This window comes from Dreissena polymorpha, chromosome 8, assembly GCF_020536995.1.
Source record: "Dreissena polymorpha isolate Duluth1 chromosome 8, UMN_Dpol_1.0, whole genome shotgun sequence".
NCBI classification, from domain to species: domain Eukaryota; kingdom Metazoa; phylum Mollusca; class Bivalvia; order Myida; family Dreissenidae; genus Dreissena; species Dreissena polymorpha.
Genome location: NC_068362.1, coordinates 63,222,210 through 63,245,748, shown reverse-complemented (window position 1 = coordinate 63,245,748; position 23,539 = coordinate 63,222,210).

Below are 23,539 nucleotides of genomic sequence, written 5' to 3'. Positions count from 1 at the left end.
GAAATAAGCTTGTGGCATCAATTTTTAACTAATATGCTTTTTGTAGTTAGTGTTTTTATACATCAATAAGCCGTTATTATCACGCTTTTCAATATGCTGGGTTAACAAATGTACTTGATGGCAACAATTTTAACATTAGTTACTAATTAATCCGTTTGACACATGTCGTGTGTATGATCACTTTCTTTTATCGCTTCAAATTTACTGAGTTTTACAAAAAAAAAACGTCAAAGACGATTTAAAATGGTTTTAGCATCCTTAAATTATTTTTATTATGACACTATGTTCATTAACATAATTTATCGTCGCTATTACTATCAATCTAAAACAATTACAGCAATTAACACATTTTATGGCAATAAATATGTTCTCAAAAATGCGAATATAAAAATTAAAAAGTATTGCAGAAAATATTATTCGTGTATTCGAATCATTTAGAAATACATATGTATTGCACAGAGCGCAGTAACTGATGAAAATGTCCGGTTTGTACTCGAATCCCATATATTTTATGGAAATTCAACGAGAGCTGAATATATTTTGTATTTTAACTAAGAAATAGAAAAAATGATCAAAAACATATTTGAATTACTTAAATGGTAAGTTTCTAACGTCTATACATCAACACGTGTTGTTTTATTGAGCATTATATATACTGTGTGTGTGTGTGTGTGTGTGTGTGTGTGTGTGTGTGTGTGTGTGTGTGTGTGTGTGTGTGTGTGTGTGTGTGTGTGTGTGTGTGTGTGTGTGTGTGTGTGTGTGTGTGTGTGTGTGTGTGTGTGTGTGTGTGTGTGTGTGTGTGTGTGTGTGCGTGCGTGCGTGCGTGCGTGCGTGCGTGCGTGCGTGCGTGCGTGCGTGCGTGCGTGCGTGCGTGCGTGCGTGCGTGCGTGCGTGCGTGCGTGCGTGCGTGCGTGCGTGCGTGCGTGCGTGCGTGCGTGCGTGCGTGCGTGCGTGCGTTTGTGCGTGCGTGCGTGTGTGTGTGTGTGTGTGTGCGTACGCGTGTGTGTGTGTGTGTGCGCGCGCTTGCGTGCGTACGCACGCTTGTGTGTGCAAATTAGAGTGAATTTACAGGTTCCGGTTTCCTTAAATGCAAACCTTAGTGTTTTATCCACCGAACATTTTGATGCCTGTGTAATCCCGGCTTCCACACCATCAGTCTCACTCTGTAATCATGTTAATATAAACTCCGTGTTAAAATTACACATGTGCGTGTCCGTGCCGTCATTCATAAATATTGCGCGAATAATCAAAGTGACAAATAATGTAAGCGTAATATTTATATATATTTATTTATTTATTTGTTTATTTATTTATTGATATATTTTTATTTATTTATTTATTTATTTATTTTCAAAAATAAACTTATAATAACTAGTAAAGTAGTCTAAGCAGTCTCAGTGAGTCCTGTTCTGAGGAGCATGCAATTCGATCGTGCATCTGAATGAACAACCTACGCAAGGAGATATGACCGTCTAAATACTGTACAATTATGCCTGCTTTAACAGCAGTCTGCATGATAATGAGCGATTCTATCAACGTGTTTCAATGTGTAGGTGAGCAATATAAACTGATAAATATCAACTGTTATGTGCCCCGATTGCTTTAATTAACAGATGGTGTACAACAGGTTACTCATACTTGAAAGCAGTTTATGAGTATTTTATACGATATATTTCATAAGTTTTTGCAACATCTGCAATTCACAAACTCAGAATGATAATGGCATGTATATTTGTGTAAACGTCGGGCCCCATTATGAACAGAAGCTGGAAATTAAAAAAATGTGACACTAACATATTTTTAGACTTTTCAATCAAGGTGCATCATCAAAAATATAAAATAATGTTCAATGTTTGTGTTTTCTTAAAACTATTCATTCAAAATATTATGTTTAATTAATAATAACTAGACATTTGCACTAAACAGTTTTTTAGAGGATATTGCAACACTCGTATGCTTCTATTATCTTTATTCCAATTGTTAAACATCATTTAGTATCACAGTTGCATATATAATGGTTCACATATACATTTATGCAAAATACTTCTTGCTTTATCCTTCTTTATTTCTACGAGTGTTATTTAAGGGTGAGGTAAAAAAAAAAGGGGAAAACAGGATTGAGGTTGGCAACATGGACCTTATGATAATCCTTATTTCCTTGGTAAATTGTTATTACATGTTTGTTTTGGATGCAGAATACTACGTCTTTAGAATATATTTTTAAAGATAGATCAGAACATAAAATGTCGTATTACAGTGTAAAAATCTTAATTAGGTTTCAACGTTTGCTATGAGCTATACACTTTTAATTTTGGAACACATGTCAAAATTAAAACTTACATTCATATTGACCATTATTTGCATTAAAGAAGAAAAAGTTCAAAATTAGAAACATATATCGGAACACGTTTTATGGAAGTTTTACTTTAGAATAAAAGGGAATTAACCGCTGCGAGGTGTTATGTAATGTAATTATACGGGCCCACTGAACTGGAAATGTATCCGATGCGCATTGAAAGAAAATTAAAAATTTATTTACCAGTTTATATCATAAAACAGTATTCTGATTAAGTTTGCAAATCCAGATTATTTGCAAACTTATTCTTTTGTATTATATCAGTATTTGGTTTTTGCACTATGATGAAAAATGTTGTTTTATGACATATTGATAGCGTTAAAGTGACTTGGACACGCGCCCAATACCTGTGCGTGTAACCATTTTCGGTGACAATATCGTACCTTAGTGTTCCGGTTACATTCCACAAGTTTTTACACATATTGCCTGCATAGGGCAGTGTGGTAGGTTCATTGTTTTGTTGTACTTGTTTGTTTTTTTATCTTTAACAACACCATGCACTGATGGCTTTATTAGCAGAGACATGAGGGAGTCTTCATGGAACATACTGTAATGGCTACAGTACAATACAACATAACCAATACAAGCAGATTCAGTTATGGGTCACAACACCACTTCTCCTAAAGAATCGATGATGTTGAAACACATTTGAGATAAATTTGCAATTTCAGTTAAACTGTTTTGTTTTTTCCGATAAAGATATGATATCCCAGAGGTTAGTTCCTGTGTTGTTTATTTGTTATCTTAACAAATAGACAATTTACATACAGGACTTTGATCACTTTTCATTATTGTGTATACAAAAATTATTAAAATACAAAATACTACACAAAACTGAAACATATTTTATATAAAACATATCAGCAGCATGATTTCCTTTCTAAATGTAATAAAAACTTAAGTTAAATCATTGAACTCGTAATTTCAAGAAAACAGGAAACCAAGAACAAAGGCAAAACCAACAAAGGCATAGAATTGCGAAATAGACAAGCCAGAGTTATAGAGTTATGATTGTTTTGCGCTGCACTTCTATACACCACAACCTATCTAAGTTTGATGTCAATGGGCGTTATTTAAATAACGCTATGAACCGGACAAAAAGCGAGATAAATATAGTCATTCAGGGGCTATAGCTATAGTTCTTATGCACTGAAATTCTCATCAGTAAGATCTAGTCCGTATATGACGTTTCATGTGAATAGGTGTTATAGTTAAAAAGTTAAACTCCGGACATTGTACTGGAAGCTGCCCGACCCCCAGCATGACATGGGAATCCCTTAATATGCTCTGTATTCAACGGACGTATAAAAAGGACAAATGGAAAGGATGAAAACAAATACAGCAGTAATACGTTTAATTAATATGCACTTTTATTGTCAATATAAATGCATGCAGCGGTTTGTAATATTCACAACTAAAACAGGAAAGGTAAGTTATTTGACACATTACCCATTTAAATTATCTAAAATTAAACAAGCTGTGTCGCAGAATTTGATGAATTACCACAGTGTGGCAATACAAAGAATTGTTGAATGTTAAATAAACACAGTTTACTTTTGCTGACACAATTACATACTTTTTCAAAGCTTTAGCAAACATACATGTGAAATGAAATGTGTTCAAAATCTAAATGATATGCCAATGCCCAATATGTACTATTTTGATTTTATAATGATAGAATCAAGATGAAAATTTTAGTTCTGATTAGTTTAAAAGTGCTTTATATTTAATAGTTTTGTTTCGAAATACAATGGAAGTAGAATGGAAGTAAAATCTTTAAGTTTACGCAAATTCACAAGCAGATGTCATAGTAATAAACAAGAGGCCCCATAGGGCACTGGGTCGCTCACCTGAATAACTCAGCAATCTTCAATCTTAAATGACAGTCTACCTTCGCAGAAATCTTATACAAGGAAAACACAATGGCCCCAAGCCGGTGCTAATTTTCACCCCTTAGGGAAAATATTTCATCAATCTTTGTACAGATTCAACAAATGATGTTTCATACCATATAAACTAAGCTTAAGGCCGTGCAGTATCAGAGAAGTAGATTTATGAAGTTTTTACTTATATAGATATATATTAAAATATAGGGAAACACAATAGCCCCTTGGATGGGACTAAATTTGACCACAGAAAATAATTTGAGCAATCTTAGTAGAGACTAACTAGATACTTCATGTCAAATATATAAGCTTTAGGCCTTGCAGTTTCAGAGATGTGTGAAGTTCTTAATATATGCATATACGGAAAACACATTAGCCCCAAGGGAGGAGGCAACTTTGGCCTCAGGTCAATAATTTGAACAATCTTTGTAGAGGCCAACTAGACGAAGCTTCAAGCCAAATATTTACGCTCTATCCCTTGTGGTTAAAGAGAAGGGTTTTTTTTAAGTTTTTACTACATGTATATATACATATAAGGAAAACTCATTGGGTCCGAGGTCTGTTATTTGAACAATCTATGTAGAGGCCCACTAGATGATATTTCATGCCCAATATCTTAGCTCTATTCCTTGCGGTCTCAGAGAAGAAGATTTTCAGTGTAAACATTTAAGGTTTGTCTTTCGGTTGCCATGGCAACAATTGTTCTAAATGGATCAACTTTATTTGAGCAGTTTTTAAATCCCCCAAAGCCAGGAACATTCCTGCAAAATTTAATCAAAAATGGTCAAAGGGTTTAAGAGATGTCATTTGAAAGTGTGGACGGACGGGCGGACGACGGACGGTGAGTGATCACAATAGCTCACACTGGCACTTTGCTAATAAGCAAAATGTCATGCATATAATATCAAGCACTTTAACTAAAATAAATTACTTGTATAATAATGTAAATAAAAAAGCAAAGCCAAACAAAATAAGTAAATTACATATTGAAATGTGAAAAGATCCTTGAAGACAAGTACAATCATAGTGAAAATATGTCTTATAAACATAAGTTGGCATATTAGTTGACAGTTATTGTTATTTTATACAATTATACATTTGCGAATCAAAATTATATTTCTTGGGAACAATTGCTCTATAAAATGCAATCAAAGTTTTCGATTGGATGAGACAAAAGAATGCTTTCATCGAATAACGTGAAACTAAACATGTTTTGAGTGTATACTTACATAATCTGACTATTGCTACACGAAACCAGGGAAAGTCTAATATTTTTTTGAAATAAACAATTGACAAAATGACATTGTGTATGATATATTTACCGAATTCTTAGTGTAAAGTAACATAGTTGTCATATAAAAATCCTTAAAATTTTGCATTATAATTGTTCAGTATAGGTATATACATTTAAGATCACTTTACTTCATCATATTTACGTTTAAATATCAAGTTGTTGACAGTTTGGAACGGCTGCAAAAAATATGACCGCATGTATCAACTGCTAAATCTACTATCCAATGAAAATCTGGACTGACATTCATAAAGCTTCTTAGCGCATCTTATCATGAGTTGTATTTGTGTAAGTTATATCATTACGGTAAGTGATACATTCAGATTCAATGCGATAATCTACTTCCAGTAATTTGTATTATTTAATGCCCAATTATTAAACCTGTATTGTATGCAGTATTAAACAGAATAAATCAATATAATGCAAAAAGCTTTCAAAATAAAAGAGCTGGAGAAATTTTCATGATGAAATGACTTTTCTTTAAGGTTTTCCTTGGGAGCTTTATGAATACCGGCCAAGATTTTATATCTGTCAATAACTATAACTGGTCATGATTAATAATATACAGTGGGATAACTTCCAGACGTATACCAGTATACAGACACAGACCTCTTTATATATGTCCATCACTGTTACTGGTCATGAATAATAATAATAATAATAAGCAGGGAAATAACTTCAAGACATACACCAGTAAACAGACACAGACATCTTTATATCTGTCAATTACTATAATTGGTCAGGAATAATAATATACCGTGAGATAACTTCCAGACATATACCGGTATACATATGCAGACCTCTTTATATCTGTCAATTAATTTATCTGGTCATGAAAAATAATATACAGTGAGATAACTTGCAGACATATACTGGTATACAGACACAGACCTCTTTATATCTGTCAATTACTATTACTGGTCATGAATAAAAAATATACCGTGAGATAACTTCCAGACATATACCGACACAGACCTCTTTACATCTGTCAATTACTATAACTGGTCATGAATAATAATAAACAGTGAGATAACGTCAAAACATACATACACACACAGACCTCTTCTTTTGTTTACACCTATATTCAACTGATTTTTGTTAATTAAAAAACCAAAAGGTTGCTCTGGCCAAACAACAAGAACGCTGGGACTAACATTCGGTTATTACAATAATTACACTTTGTTTTCTTCATTTTCAAGCGTACTTGATGGCTGATAAGTGCAGCCTGATCCCGGAGAGCACTCAACAGAAAGGTAACTAACTCCTGCCGTGGAGATGGTGACCATAGCTGTGGCCTTTAAAGGGTATCGACAAAGGGAACAGTGCCCCGGAACACAAGATTCCTTTTCATCTGACACTTCTGCCAAGTACTTTGTCCACCACTCAACAGCAGTTGTTGACAACCTTCCTGTTGCCTGCCATTTTACCATGTCAGCTGCCATTTGCTGTTTCTAGCCAAGAACTTAGGGATTGGTGGTGACACAACAATGCCTCTTCACAGGCACCACGTCCATGTAGACTATACGAACCTCTGGCATCCCTGATGGCACGTTTTAAGTATTTTCTCTGGTCTGCTTGGTCAACAGTCCAGTACTCTTCACGCATCTCCTCCACTTCCTTGATAGTAAAGAAGGTTGTGCACATCAGAGCACAACACTTGCGTGCTTTAACACCCGGTATGTCAGTACCACTCTGGGCCTCCCTTGCTCTTTTCCACCTGAAAAAAATATTGTTCATGCTTCAAGTAAATTTATGTGTTCTTTGAAGACACACATTAAATAAAGTGTTTTATTCCATTTTCAACGCAACATTGACGGTACAACACCCCATGGAATATATTAGCCTGTATTCGACCTTGGTGAATACTTCTGTCATGTGCACGGACTCCTTTTTATCTTACAACAAAATGATTTGTTTTATAACAAATTGCATAAGATGCATAAGCTTAAGCTTTGACATCAACCGTAAGATCTAATAAAGGGACATAATTTATAGACATCCGTACTATGAATCAGCTTATTGATTGTGTCATAAAATGACATAGTCATTAGGTCAATTTCCAATAATCTGAGATGTCATTTTTTGGTGTACACGATTTTTAGCGAGTGTCTAGGAAAACAAAGAAGACATGTTTTTGTGTTGATGTTATAATGAAAAACATTACCTCGGATGGAAACGGTGAGACAAAGGATTTAGATTTACATGCAGATCTGGCTTATTGATTTTCAGAATGTGCGTGCCTGTTTGGATGTGAAGTTGTAGGTGTAGAATATGCTGATGGATGTTTAAGTTAAATATATATAGGTTCAGTATTCGATTTGTGTGTTTTTCGATATAAGTAAATGTAAACGTATTTTCGTTGATGAATGAACTTTGTCTTTGTTATTTAATCAAAGAAAGTATTTTCATTAAGAATAACCTGTTTGTACTAACTGTTTCAAAGCTTAATAGAATTGTAATGGATTCATTCATCCATTCAAACGGATTCACACACGCCTAGTGAAATGATTTTTACTGCAATGTTTATGTTGGTTGTATAGATTCAGGTATAGCACAGAAATTATATTTTAGCAAATCAAACCCGTTTAATGCTGGCTTATTACCTATGTCATTTTCCGGCTTTGGTAGGCAAATTAGGTTTAAGGCAGGGTTATTCATTATAACCCAGACAGCAGTGGTGTTACAATGCATTAGATTTAGTCAGTATTTTATCAATTATATTATAACTCACTTTGAACCTGTGTTCTGGCATTTTGATCTTGTAGTGGCACCCTTGATTCCATTTTTGATATACACTGAAAAGAATAGCGCAGATTATGCCATATGAAGAAAGAATAATTCTTTTTAGAGGATTGGATAACTTTTATGAAAACAATAAACATGGAACACTGCACAGATCAAAAAAGAAATGGAGAGTATTAAGCGTGTATGTGTGACATTGTTTAGAATTCTCTTGATGTATTCTTTGTTTTATAGCAAGTCAAGGTATCATTAACAAACATGTCAAGTACCACTTCTTCCCAGAAAACAATAGAAGTAGTAAAAAGCTTCCGTATAATATAGAATATATTTCTTACTGCAAAAGAACAGTCAGTGACGTAAGATTATCTGAATGGCTATGCAACATCCCTTTTATATACTTACAAGTTAAATATAATCATATTTTTGAGAATAGTATTGCATCTAACAACAACAAAAACATAATGTTTTGCTTTTAAAGATCCGCACAAAAAATAGGGTTGGTCGGGTTAGAAGAAATTTTTATTTGTTGCTGCCTTAGTATAACGGGGTAACTGCAATTGAAAATTTAAAAAAAACATGAAGCTGTTCCAAGCTTACAAAAATGCGTATGATATTAACTGATAGCATAAAAAAACAAGAAGGCCAAGAGGTCCTGTGTCGCTAACCTGAATTATTGAGATAGAAAGAAACAAAGATTAAAACTCTTCAGTAAATATATCAAAACATTCGTATGACAAAACTGACTTTAGCAATAAGGAGTTCCAAAGTATTTACTTAAGGTCTATATAGAAAATTACCCCACCCACCCTGGCGACAATGTTTTTAATACACATTAGAACAATTTTTCTAGAGTGTTCAGAGGCCTTTTACTAAATTTAAATAGGGAACATGACAAACCGCCCCCTAGGTGGCCATGTTTTCGATGGACCAGAACAATTTTCAAACTCAATCAACAAATGTTTTGAGCAAATTTAATTAATATTTGGAAAACAAGTGTGTTTTCTAGAATGTTGACATGTTTTCACTTTACACTTCTAGAGAAAACTACCCCAACCCCTGGCTGCCATGTTTCTCAACTGATCACGAACATTTTCGAACTAGAGATATCAATAATACCAATGTTTGGACCAAGATACATGATTGGGCAAAAAGGGTGACGTACAGTGTGTTTGCAAGCTGTTTGTGCCCCCCACAAAGAGGGCGGCATATAGCATTGTCCTTGTCCGACCCGAATTATTGTGAACGCAACTTCTCTTAAACTGATTGGCCGATTTTGATATAACTTTCAGGGTGAACACCCATATTGTGTAGATATCATACAGGAGAGAATTTTCGCTGTGACCAAATTTGACAGAATTAGGGCCCTTTGTTGATTTTACAATGATATAGTTTGTGAACGCAACTCCTTTTTAACCCATTGGCGGATTTTGATCAAATTTTCAGGGATGAACATCCATATTGTGCAGATGATCATTAAGGCAAGAATTTCCGCTGCGGCCAAATTTAACAGAATTATGGCCCTTTGTTGATTTTTCAATTATATAATTTGTGAACGCAACTCCTCTTAAACCACTTGGTTGATTTTGCTCAAACTTTCAGGTATGGACACCCTTATTATGCAGATGATGATGGAGGGAAATTTTGCTGCAGGCAAATTTTACAGTCCTATTCGGTTACTTCTTCCTCCATAGATTCAACAAGATCTATCTATCACTTTAACTGTTCAGGTGTCATTATCAAAGTGGTGTGAAACGCTGATCACTGTTGGAAGTGATAACATGAGGGGATTTATTGGCCATATCTAATTACAAGATGCTGGTGTAGAATGCTGAGAATTCAGAGGGTTAAACATTGCTAACACACTTAATGAATAATTTGATTGTAGAAAAATACAGGGGCATGCATTTTAATAGGTATCAAAGAGTTAATATTAATTAACTAAAGCACATTTTAATAAAGAGCATCGTGTGTGTAGTTGAATGATGGATGAAAATATAGAGAACAGATCAAAACTAGTACATAGTTTATTACTGAATTGAACAACATATTAATTAATGTTAATTAAACTATGTTATGGAAAGTATACATTAGCGAAGAGTATGTAATGATCTCAGAGCATAATTATAATTATGTTATATAAAATTATAATGCAGAAAATAGCATAAATAGTATGCCACTTAAACTTGATAGAATTCTTGTCAGTTTATAGTAATAGGATGATTTAGTACTGTCATGATTGTAACCCAAACTTTTCTAGCAAGGACATTTCATGGAAAAAACAATAATGTTTACACAAAATGCCAACTTCACCTCTGTAATTCACATAACAAATGTTCACATAAAAAACATACCGGGTATGTTACTAATCAGTAAGTTAAACAAGAGGGCCATAATGGCCCTGTATCGCTCCACTGTTTTTTTATGCGAAAAAAACGTGCAATGCGCATGGGTTGAAATGTACTCAAGCATGTGACTTTCTCTTTCTATCCCTCAACCCACTGGGCGCTTAAAGTTGGAAGGGTGAGCATTTTTATATATGGAAAAAGTTACTACCGTGTTAACTAAACAGACTAAAAAGCCTGGGAATTGTTGCACAGGTCCTTTGCTTATAACGTAGGTACATTAATCTCTCCAAAAGATATTGTCGTTCTTTCTATTTCACATATTTTAGATGCTTTAGATCAAATCTACGCATTTGATATGAAACAGATTCACAAGACCCATATGAATAAAAATGCCTTAACCCTTTACCAAACGACACATTTTCGACATTTTCAATTTGAAAGAGGTTGCAGACGACAATTAAATTGTAATGGAATCTGAAGAAAATGATCAGGTAGGGAAGAAATAATTGTGATAAAAGGAGAAATTGTTCATCTTGAGCAATTTCTCCTTTTATCACAATTATTTATATAGTCGACACTAACAAACCTGTAAAATAATGTTAGTGTTTGGTCAAGGGTTTATAATCTCTGGTTTCTTCTTAAGAGCCTTTCACACATTTATAACAAATACAATAGTAGCATCTTTCTTTGTAAAGAATCATCTCAAAATATAACAAGGGCGGTTTGTAAAACATGCATGCCCCCATATGGGCTGTCAGTTGTTGTGGCAGCCATTGTGTGAATACCTTATTTGGCACTGTGACCTTGACCTCTGACCAAGTTACCTAAAAATCAATAGGGGTCAGCTGCGAGTCATGATCAATGTTCCTATGAAGTTTCATGATCCTAGGCGAATTAGCTTTCTTGAGTTATCATCGGGAAACAATTTTACTGTGTAAAGTCACCGTGACCTTGACCTAGTGACCTGAACGTCAATAGGGTTAATCTGCGAGTCATGATCAATATACCTATGAAGTTTCATGATCTTAGGCATAAGCGTTCTTGAGTTAACACCCGGAAACCATTTTACAATTTGGGTCACCGTGACCTTGACCTTTGACCTAGTGACCTGAAAACCAATAGGGTCATCTGCGAGTCATGATCAATGTACCTATGAAGATTCATGATCAAGCATTCTTGAGTTATCATCCGGAAACCATTCTACTATTTCGGGTCACCGTGACCTTTGACCTAGTGACCTTTAAATCAATAAGGGGTCATCTGCGAGTCATGAACAAATTTGGTAGAGGACTATTAGATATCACTACATACCAAATTTAGTAGCCCTAGGCTCTATAATTATGAACAAGAAAATTTTAAAGTTTGCACAAAATAGGCCTTATTTAAGTATTGTTCATTTTTGTGACCCCCGGGGCAGGGTCCCCAGGGGCATAGTTTGAACAAACTAAGTAGATACCTATTAGATGCCACTACATACCGAATTTGGTACAACTAGGCCCAATAGTTATGGACAAGAAGATTTTAAAGTTTGCACAAAATGGGCCCAATATAAGCATATGTTCAATTTTGTGACCCCTGGGGAACAGTCAAATTTGATCCCAGGAGCTTTATTTGAACAAACTTGATAGAGGACTATTAGATGTCATTACATACCAAATTTGGTAGCCCTTTTCCATACGGTTATGGACGAGAAGATTTTTAAAGTTTGCACAAAACAGGCATTATATAAGCAATGTTTTCAATTCTTTGAACCCCCGGGGCAGGGTCAAATTTGACCCCATGGACATAATTTGAAGAAACTTGGTCGAGTACTATAAGATGTTACTACGTACTAAATTTGGTAGCCCTATGCCCAATGGTTATGGACGAGAAGATTTTTAAAGTTTTCACAAAATAGGCCTTATATTAGCAAATTCTCAACTTTTTGACCCCCAGGGCAGGGTCAAATTCGACCCCAGGGGCATAATTTGAAAAAAATTGGTAAAGGACTATAAGATGTCACTACATACCAAATTTGGTAGCCCAAGGCCCTATGGTTATGGACAAGAAGATTTCTAAAGTTTTCACAAAATAGGCCTTATATAAGCAAATTTTCATTTTTTGACCCCCCGGGGCAGGGTCAAATTTGACCCCTGGGACATAATTTGAAGAAACTTGGTAGAGGACTATAAGATGTCACTACATACCAAATTTGGTAGCCCTAGGCCAAAAGGTTATGGACGAGAAGATTTTTAAAGTTTTCACAAAATAGGCATTATATAAGCAAACTTTCAATTTTTGACCCCCCGGGGCAGGGTCAAATTTGACCCCAGGGGCATAATTTAAAGAAACTTGGTAGAGGTCTATAAGATGTCACTACTTACCAAATTTGGTAGCCCTAGGCCCAATGGTTATGGACGAGAAGATTTTTAAAGTTTTCACAAAATAGGCCTAATATAAGCAAATTTTCATTTTTTGACCCACCGGGGCAGGGTCAAATTTGACCCCAGGGGCATAATTTGAAGAATCATGGTGGAGAACTATAAGATTTCACTACATGCCAAATTTGGTAGCCCTAGGTCCAATGGTTATGGACGAGAAGATTTTTAAAGTTTTCACAAAATAGGCCTTATATAAGCAAATTTTCAATTTTTGACCCCCAGGGCAGGGTCAAATTTGACCCCAGGAGCATAATTTGAACAAATTTGGAAGAGGTTCACCCCAGGAACATTCCTGAGAAATTTCATCAGAATTGGACCAGTCGTTTAGGAGAAGATGTTTAAAGAAAAAGTTAACGCACGGACGGACGGACGCACGCATGACGGACACAGGACCATGACATAAGCCCCGCTGGCCTCTGGCCAGTGGAGCTAAAAACATTTTGTTTAAATCAACTTTACAGGAATTATCAACATCAGTATCCAGCATGATATTTGCTAGTGGAGTGTTGAACTGGACTTAAATTATATAATTAAATGAAATTTATTAGATGTAGTCTCCTGTGGTTGATAAATATTAAATAAAAAAATGTCTGAACTTAAAGATCAACATGAATTTTGCATTGATCTACTTCAAACATAAAAAGTCTAAAAAACAAGAACAATACTATTTTATTTGAAATTCTTCTCTGTAAAATAACAGCATGCTTGTATTTTTGTACACTTATTTTTTTAATATGTAACCACTTACACACAAAAATTCATAAATTGTACATCTATTCAGGTTCAAGACATAATTTCCAACACTATGTAGGCTAGTTACATTAAGTCAGTCGAAAGGTTGCGCCGCTGCGACCTGATCAATTAGATTTTATTAATGATAAATACTAACGATAACTAACATTATGTATAAACTTATCGATATCACATGGGTTCTAACCCTTACAACTTCCTACACAATCAAAATAAAACATCTGTATATCATAATTAAAGTAAACCGTAATTATGCAGCATAAGGCTACAAAATTTGAAAGCAACATTTTTGCTATTGTTGGCATTTATGGTATTTCCATTGTTTTAATTATAATCAAGGACTTTTCGAGAAATTTTGGGAAATATCTTTCTGTAAATAATGTGTTGGTTTACCTTGTGTTACAATTTTCGAGGGGGGGGGTTCATAAGTTCACAACACAGTATATACACTCAACATTTTATTTGCACACTATGATAATAAATATATACACCAATGAATAAGTCTCTCATACTACTTGTCTCTTTACATCTCAACGGTCCATTCCACTCTCTCTAGCCTCTCTCTCAACCTGGCTTTTCATACAATTCTGCCCACCCTCCCATATTTGGATGTGTGGACAGACACAGATAGGACTTAGCATTTAATTGGTATTTATTATTGCAAGTGTTGACATATTTGACAAGCAGACTCTGCGAGCACCAGAACAGACCAGTGTTGCTAATCTTTATTACAAAATGATGACCAACTGGTGTCCTGTTCTGATAACAAATGCCCACCATGCCACATGGCATCAAACAGAGCAGTCTAAATTGAAATCATATACTAAAATTACAACACTCCCCTCACCTTAGCTTCTTAATTGTCCTCAATTAAGCCAAATAGTTGCATACATGACTATTTAGTCAGACTCACACTCACAACATATTAAACGGAAACTGTTATCAAAACACTTTATATGAATATAATATTACATCACAAATCTACAGATACAAATAAACTATATGTATTATTAATACTAATATTAGAAACCGTCTACAAATAAGGAATTTTACTATGAGATGATGATACATTGTGATAATACATATCATCATATGAATCATCACTTTTAAATTACTTGTACATGATTAGAAACCTCCACAACAAGGAATATTACTTGTAAATTACTACATGACATGGCATTAAACATCCATATACATTGACTTGTATTGCAAATAACTTCTCAATAAAAATTACACAGATCTATCCATCAATATAATGAATCATTAAAAGTATTGTCCTTTTAATTAACAAGAAACACATTCAAAGAAATATTAATCTTCAACAACTTTATCTCCAACATCATGCATTACTAGTATATCTAAAACATCGTAACAGTTTGATTATATGAAAGCAAGAATATACATTCTTAGTCATATGCAAAGTAAACACCCTGTTTAATAAGCACATCTACAAAATCTTCTTTTATTGTCCAACTTATTACTTGAAAGTCTTAATATTTAGTTGCACATATTCACACAATCACACATATTACTATCACACAAGTCCTAAAATGCAACCGCGTTAAGTGCCTTACACTTATTACTTAAAATTAACATTAACCAATGTATAATTTAGGCACAACAATTTTGTTAAGTTCATACAATTATAAGTAGCAGTCGTCCTGCTTAATTGTCCTCTGCGCATTACTTATTAATTGAACATATGGTTATATTATAAACAATTCTATAAGAATATGGCGCAATGTTTGATTCTGAAAAAGAATAAATCCAGTGTACACGGTTTTAAATCCAGGGAACTTTTCAAACACTCCGTAAAAACTCACTTAATCCAACAAATTAGCACAAAATATATACCAAAGTCATTGGTTTGGAATTATATACCCTAAATTAAACACTATAAAAGTGCACACAGTGACACTACATATTCCATTCGTTGCACTGGAGACACACACATGAAGAATTAATTTGTGCTCTTAGGTGTAACATGCTGACAGATTCCAGTTTGATCTGTAGGGTAAAAGTTGAACTGCTCGGAAATGTAAACAACGAACCATTAATTGATGACCACTTTATCAGCTAAACGGCCGTTAAATCAGGCTGTTGTCTGGCACTAGCTTTGATAACGGTGAACTGGATTTCTTTGACGAAGACTCTTACGGGGAATAATAACATCTTTCTTGACCTTGCTAGCTGTCTGTGATGATACCTGCTCTGCACTCGTGTTTCCTTTGTTTTCTGGTGTCTTCACCAGGTCATGACCTTGAACGCACCAGTCAGGGAATCTATTGCCTGTGTACGGCTTCAATCTGTCATGATGTACAACTTTAACATGTGATCTTCTGCCTTGTTTTAATGTGAACAAAATGTCGCTGATTTTTCTTTGAATTTGATTAGGTCCTTCCCATACATTTGGCGTAATTTTCTTTGATAGTCTTTTACATTTTGCAGTATTAATGCACAACCTAAAGTCCCCATTTAGCCATCAATTTCGAACACTAGGTGAATAACCAGAAACGGTATCTCTTGGAGGTCTTCGGCTGTCAGATTTAAGCCACTTCAAAACAACGCCAATATCTGGATCCTGCTGTTGGAGTCTGGCCATTCTCTCCGATGAACAGAAGACTTTGCTGAATTTGACAAGACTTTTTACAGAAGATGACATTTCACCTAATGCAGTCTTTCCGTCTTTATTCGGCATTTCATAGTTTTTGTCATCCGCCTTCGAACTGTGATCTGCATCAGGGTTGTCAGAATTTTCACGGAAGCTCAGTCGGAATATCCGGTAGCGACGATATTTCCTAATTCTGAGTAACCCACGATACATGAAACGTACTCAGTTCAACAACTTCACCACCTGAAGCTGTAGCAGCAAGAAAATCCAACCCCAGAATCCGGATTCATGAAGTTTTACTCTGGAAACTCTTGCTTTCGATGACCCCGAGATTTGCACATTCCTTTTTGCAAATAAAGGTACCGCGTCATCAAACAAAGGAAATCTGACCACTGCTTATGTTTCCTCAAACATGTGTCACATCCCTTACACAGTAGCTCCCCTAGTGTTAAATGTCCTTCATAACACTCACATGCTCCTGGTTCACTGGGTATTCGACTGAGTCTGTCCACATTAACATGTTTCGGCCACTTCGGTGTTGTATCCGAAAATCATACTGCAATAACACTTCCAACCAGAGGGGATTGTTGTCACAATCACACTACTGAAGACATTTCCATCGATCCCTAAACTTTCTGTGATCATTCCGATCAGAATCCAGTCCAAACATGTCCACAGGTTCCACTAACCAGCTAGCAGCTAAATAAATCTTTTCCACGGGTTCCACTAACATGCATGTGCTAAATAAATCTTTTTGGGCAACAATAACCGAAACTCCAAACATTGAAACAACACCAATAATCAAAATAAGACATCGTAACATTCCCATATGTCCAACCTCAATGAAACAGCCCCCTGATGATTTCGTAAGTCCAACAGCTCACTTTAATCCTGACACAATTATATAATAAGCACTTTCCTCACAAGCGTGTTAAAGTCCTTATCCCGACGCTGCCACCAGTGTTACAATTTTCGAGGGGGGGGGAGTTCATAAGTTCACAACACAGTATATACACTCAACATTTTATTTGCACACTATGATAATAAATATATACACCAATGAATAAGTCTCTCATACTACTTGTCTCTTTACATCTCAACGGTCCATTCCACTCTCTCTAGCCTCTCTCTCAACCTGGCTTTTCATACAATTCTGCCCACCCTCCCATATTTGGATGTGTGGACAGACACAGATAGGACTTAGCATTTAATTGGTATTTATTATTGCAAGTGTTGACATATTTGACAAGCAGACTCTGCGAGCACCAGAACAGACCAGTGTTGCTAATCTTTATTACAAAATGATGACCAACTGGTATCCTGTTCTGATAACAAATGCCCACCATGCCACATGGCATCAAACAGAGCAGTCTAAATTGAAATCATATACTAAAATTACAACACTTGGAGTTGATTGTGCATGTGGCCGAATTTTGCGCCTTCGTCCTTTTTGTGGTGTTTCAAACAGAATTTGGCAAACAAGAGGAGTTTCAATATACCACTCCTAGAGCACATTAAATGATTTTGTGGACAATGGCTTAGTTTGAGGTGTACCATTATAAACAACATTGACATGTTTCATCAGTATCTTCAAAGATAGAATATGTGTCACAATTATAAGATTTCCAATGATACAAAACAGATTCATTTAGTCTTCCAGACAGATAATCATCTCGAAATTTAAAACGCATGTCTTCCCCCTGAAGAGTCTTCATACTTTTTTAAAGTTCCAGGAAAGAACACAAATTCTGAACACGTTTCCTTGTGGTTTGTTTTTACATATGATGATATAATAGTCTTAATATCAGGAATGAAAGCCTGGCTGCCTTCAGAAATGTCTGCATAAACATGTAATGAATTATTATGCGTACAATGACTGGTAAAATCAGACAATACTATTGCATTCAAAAAGCACTGGTCAGGCATTGTATTCATCATTTGTGACTCAATGATAGATAGACTGTGTGTATTTTTTCACTGATGCACTATTCGCTCACTCATTTCAGCATGTTCCCGTCGCTTTGTTTTTTTCCAAAATTTCATTTCTTGACAGCTCCATTATCGTCCCGGCAAGTTGGTGCGCCTGTTGCATTTCGGATAAGAATTTAGTTTTTTTTTCATAATTGTTGTCTCATATGTATCACTTTCAATTTTAAAATCTCCTTCTCTCATGAAATGCATTTCAAAGAAACATATTTTCCTCCAGCTTTCTTCAGTAAACTAATTATTGTAAAATGAATTTAATGTTGTAATGTCACTTTCCTCAATTTTAAGTTCCGACAAAAGGACTTAAGACAGAAAATCAGCATTAGCTATATGTTTGTTTATCTCTTTTGTAGATGTAGTTGGGGTTTCCTCTGACTGTTTAACCAATATCACTCGATTTCCATCGTAACCTGTTTACACACTTCATATGTGTCTCGATATGACATACAGTATTGCACTATGCTCTCCGGTTTAAATGAAGGTTTTCCTTCAACACTTTTTACACTGTAGTCTTTTCCTTTCAACCAACTGAAAATGTTGCCACTTTTAATTGCTAGTTCATCTCCACACTTATTGTTTTTTAGAAATGCTTTGAACTCATCAAAGATAATATATTCTGAATCATTTTCGTCAAAAACTTTTCTAAGTTCCCTCAGTGATGGAATATGAAATGTCATTCTGGTTGTCAATCTGAAAGAGTAAATAAAACTATCTTTTAAAATCATATAACTTCTATTAGTTGTAATTTCAATCATTTCATATAACATGTTCGTTGCTTGTTACATGTCAAATTTAAAATCTAACAAAGGTTAACATAAACTTATTTTACTAACAAATTTCAAGCTTACCTGTTTAATACATATCCAAAAAATTAAAATAAATGTTGTATTGGCTATTAATATTTGGCACAACTGCTAGCTATACTGGTCGATAACTCGCTTAAACATGTTGCAGCAGATTCACATCTGGCCTTAGATATAACACCTGGGTTTATTTATTATCGCCAAGAAGGCTGTTGTCAGCCTAATAGGGGAGTGTGCTTTATGACCACAGAACAGTTAACACTAATTAGTTTTGCTGATAAGCCGATGGCTAAAGTCTAGCCGTCCTGGGAGTAACTTGGTAGGGGTGTTTACAGAAGTATGGCCCTTTTTTCTCACTATTATATAGGGGGAACACCCTCAAATGCAATGTGGGGGAGTCCTCACATAATGCAGCCTCAGGCGCGGAGGGACTAAAAACTAGGAAACACACACACACACATGCAAAGTGGGGGCACTAGTGTCCTCTGGACACAGTTCTAGTTGAATACATAATTATAAGGAAAACTGCCCCACAAACTGATCACGCCATTTTCAAACTAGTCCGAGATATCCATTAAACCAATGTTTTTAACAAATTTCATGATGATCATATTTTCTCAAGATTCAAACACACACCAAGTCATATATTTATTTAAGAGATGCCATGCATACAGTCATAAGAACAAAAGCACTTCTGAAATAAGGGATAATGAGCAAAATACTATTGAAACACAATAAGACATATTCTGCAAAATTGAGGGGGGGGGGGGGCATACAATTACACATTAAGTGCAGTAGTAACAAAATTACGTGCTGTGCAAACTTCTTCCATTCGGTACATTCGTCACGAATGTACCGAACGTAAAGACGTTTACACAGTGCATAATGATAAAACTACTACACATAATGACGAATGTACCAAACGGAAAGAAGTTTGCACAGCGCGTAATGTTGTTACTACTGCACATAATGATGTAACTGCTGCACGTAATGACGGATGTACCGAACGTAAAGACGTTTGCACAGCGCATAATGATAAAACTGCTACACATAATGAGTCATGACGAATGTACCGAACGGAAAGAAGTTTGCACGGCACGTAATGTTGTTACTACTGCACATAATGATGTAACTCCTGAACGTAATGAAGAATGTACCGAACGTTAAGACGTTTGCACAGCGCATAATGATAAAACTACTACACATAATGTTGAATGTACAGAACGTCAAGAAGTTTGGACAGAACATAATGTTGTTACTATTTCGCGTAATGCTTTTAACTACTGCATACAATGACGAAGGTACCGAACGTAAAGAAAATTACACAAGGCATAATGTATATTCTACTGAAAATAATGATTAATGTACGGCAAACAACGACAACAGTCATATGAAGTCAGTAATGGCGTTCCATAATTTTAGTTTGAATAACAATACGCACGGTCAAATTTATTTGTACCTCATATAAATTAGCGGAAAATCAGTTGTAAGCAAGTTCCGAATAATAACTATTGTTCAACATAATTCCTTGAAATACCCCTCAGACCGAGAGCAATTAGAGATCTTCACCACTTGAGTAATTAACTATGATAAGTTGGCAAGAATATGATGTTGTCAATGTGTCATGTGTCTTCATAAATTGAAATTGAATCTGCTTTTTGGTCAAAATTAATCGTAAAGTAATCATAAAATAATAATGAGTCATGACCTTTTGTAGCAGTAATCTATAAAATTATTATTTAAGTAATAAAAAAGCTATAATTAATGATCAATCCATGATTTATGAAAAAAGTAATCAATTGATAATCATGATGATAACAGGTTAACAATTATGATTACCCCATGTCTGCAACTGGCAACTTATTGAAAATAAAACCCCATTTCTCAGGTAAAAAGTGTTATCAGCTAATCAAATAATTATGAAATGTTATTTGTACTTAATACTTCAGGTAAAAATGAAAGTTAGATTTAAAATTTGACATTTGCACTACAGTAGATAGCAACTAGTGCTTCAGTGATGTGAGACACAAAGAAACTATTATCAAGCATGTGCAATACCCTTAATGTTTTGAAAATATTTTACATGAAATGAACAACTCTTTTATCTTGAAATAATTAATGAGAAAATCAGAGCTTCCTTTTTCATACTTATTTTTTTTTTGTATCTTCGTCACACCCTAGGGTAAATTAAAAAGAGACAAAACTAAAACGCAATTTCTGATAGAATATTCGAATTAGTGTCTTACAGCATTTTGAGAGAATGTTCAAAAGAAAATGTAAATACATTTTAAATGCTTATTTATGAATGATGATGAAAAATTTAATGATGAATATAAAAAATGCTTTTGAGATACTGGGAACAAATTAAAATGAATGTTGCCATATTGAAATCTTATTGTGGTTTCTCCATAGACTATGTATCATCTATTATGTGAGTTGTAAGCATTTAGAAGCATTTATCAATTGTAAGTCTGTCACATTGAATCTTAACGAGTCTGAGTATTGTATTGTGTAAAAGGTACCTTTTGGGGAATGGACTTAATGACTGTCAACTTATTACATTGAACAACAAGTTTTACTGTACAGTGTCAAATGAGCAGTATAACAATTGGCCCAGTGACACCCCATTTGCACATATATGTGTTTGGTGCTTTTTCAATCACTTTTTGACCCTAGCACTATAACTCCTTAGTAAACTCCTAACAAAAATATAATACTTCTATAATATTTAAATTAAGGACCAACTAATTGTATATAATAAGAATTCAAAACTGCTCCAGCAGCTGGAGTTTCACTTCTTTATATTGTATAAACAACAATTAAAGATTTTTAAAAAACAAAAAAATAGGAATATTGCCAATATTATTACAAACAAATAAAATTGTGTATCTAAAACTGATTACAATCTATATGTGAAAATAATCTGCAGATTTATTAGTCCATCATTCTGAATGATTAAATCAAATGCAACTGATCACCCCCTGTACGTCGATAATCCAAACTGTGTAGGATAATTCAAACTGAAGAAAAAATCGCGACAGCAATAAAGACCCCAGTCATTTATTTATAAGAACACGTTTATTTAAGGTAAGTTGTGACATAATAAACGTTTCTTTTTTATAAAATGTTATTTTCCGGATACAATGCGCTCAAAACCCCATAACAATTATAAACAATTAAATCGAAATAAAATGAATATGTTTGAAAATCTGGAAAAAGTAAATGATATTGTCGAAAGTTTGAAGACGAAAACAATAATTATCGAATATTTTTTATGTTTTAATGCTTGGACTTATGTATTTACCTTTCATATATGTATTTACACAATTTGATTGGCGTAAATGCTCGAAAACGCAATATATTCGTATTTGTTTGGGACAAAAATATACCAATTGGATAATGACCTAACTAGTGTATGGATAATTCCAAACTAACATTAGGAAGTCGATGGATAATGGCCAAACTGCAAGATGTCTTTATGTAAAGCTCTATGAAAAATAAAGACTCTTGTAAAATATTTCGATATTTATTTAATTGCTGACAACAAAAACATTGTAGCACAATGTTAAACAATCTTCATAAAAACGATTTCGTTTTCTTTTCATGTAAAAGAGAATGTTATTGAAAACTACGGATGTTATTATTGTACAGAGTTCTTTAAAGGCCTGAAAGAAATACTAATCCATAACACAACTAACCATTACGTAGAAAAATAAAAAAATAGAGAACTTACCTTAGATGAAACAACCGGCAATTCTATTATCGGACAAAAATATATGCTGATATTACTCCACAAAACATAGATGAACAATATTAGCAACTCGCTATTTAAAATGGCGTTATCAAAGTGATAGAAAAAGTTAATCAAAGGCCCATCGCCCCGGCTCTAAAACTTTTTGTCATCAGTTTAAAGGAGCGTATCGACGGTATTTCCCTATATAATGAAATATCAAATTAACACAATAACAAAAAGTCTAAATTGTATCATAAAATCGGAAGAAATAATGCGTAATAGATGAAATCGGAAAAAAAATTGTTAAAAGTCCACAAATATTTTTCCCACCAAGGTTTCAACAGGGTTCAAAGCCAGTCCATATATAAGTCGCAAGCTTTCTATGCTTAAATGCCGGTAAAAGTCGTTTATCGTAAGTGAGCATGCGCATAGCGGGGTATTATACAATTCACTCGTAAATGTTTTACTACTACTTCAATTTTCCCGCGCCGGCGAAAAGGGTAACGGGAAAAAACTCTTTATTATTATAAAAAAAACATCATTTACAGAAGATTTTTAATATCTATGCCTGTGTATTTAGAAATCATTTAAAATGTTCTTTTCAATGTGTAAATAT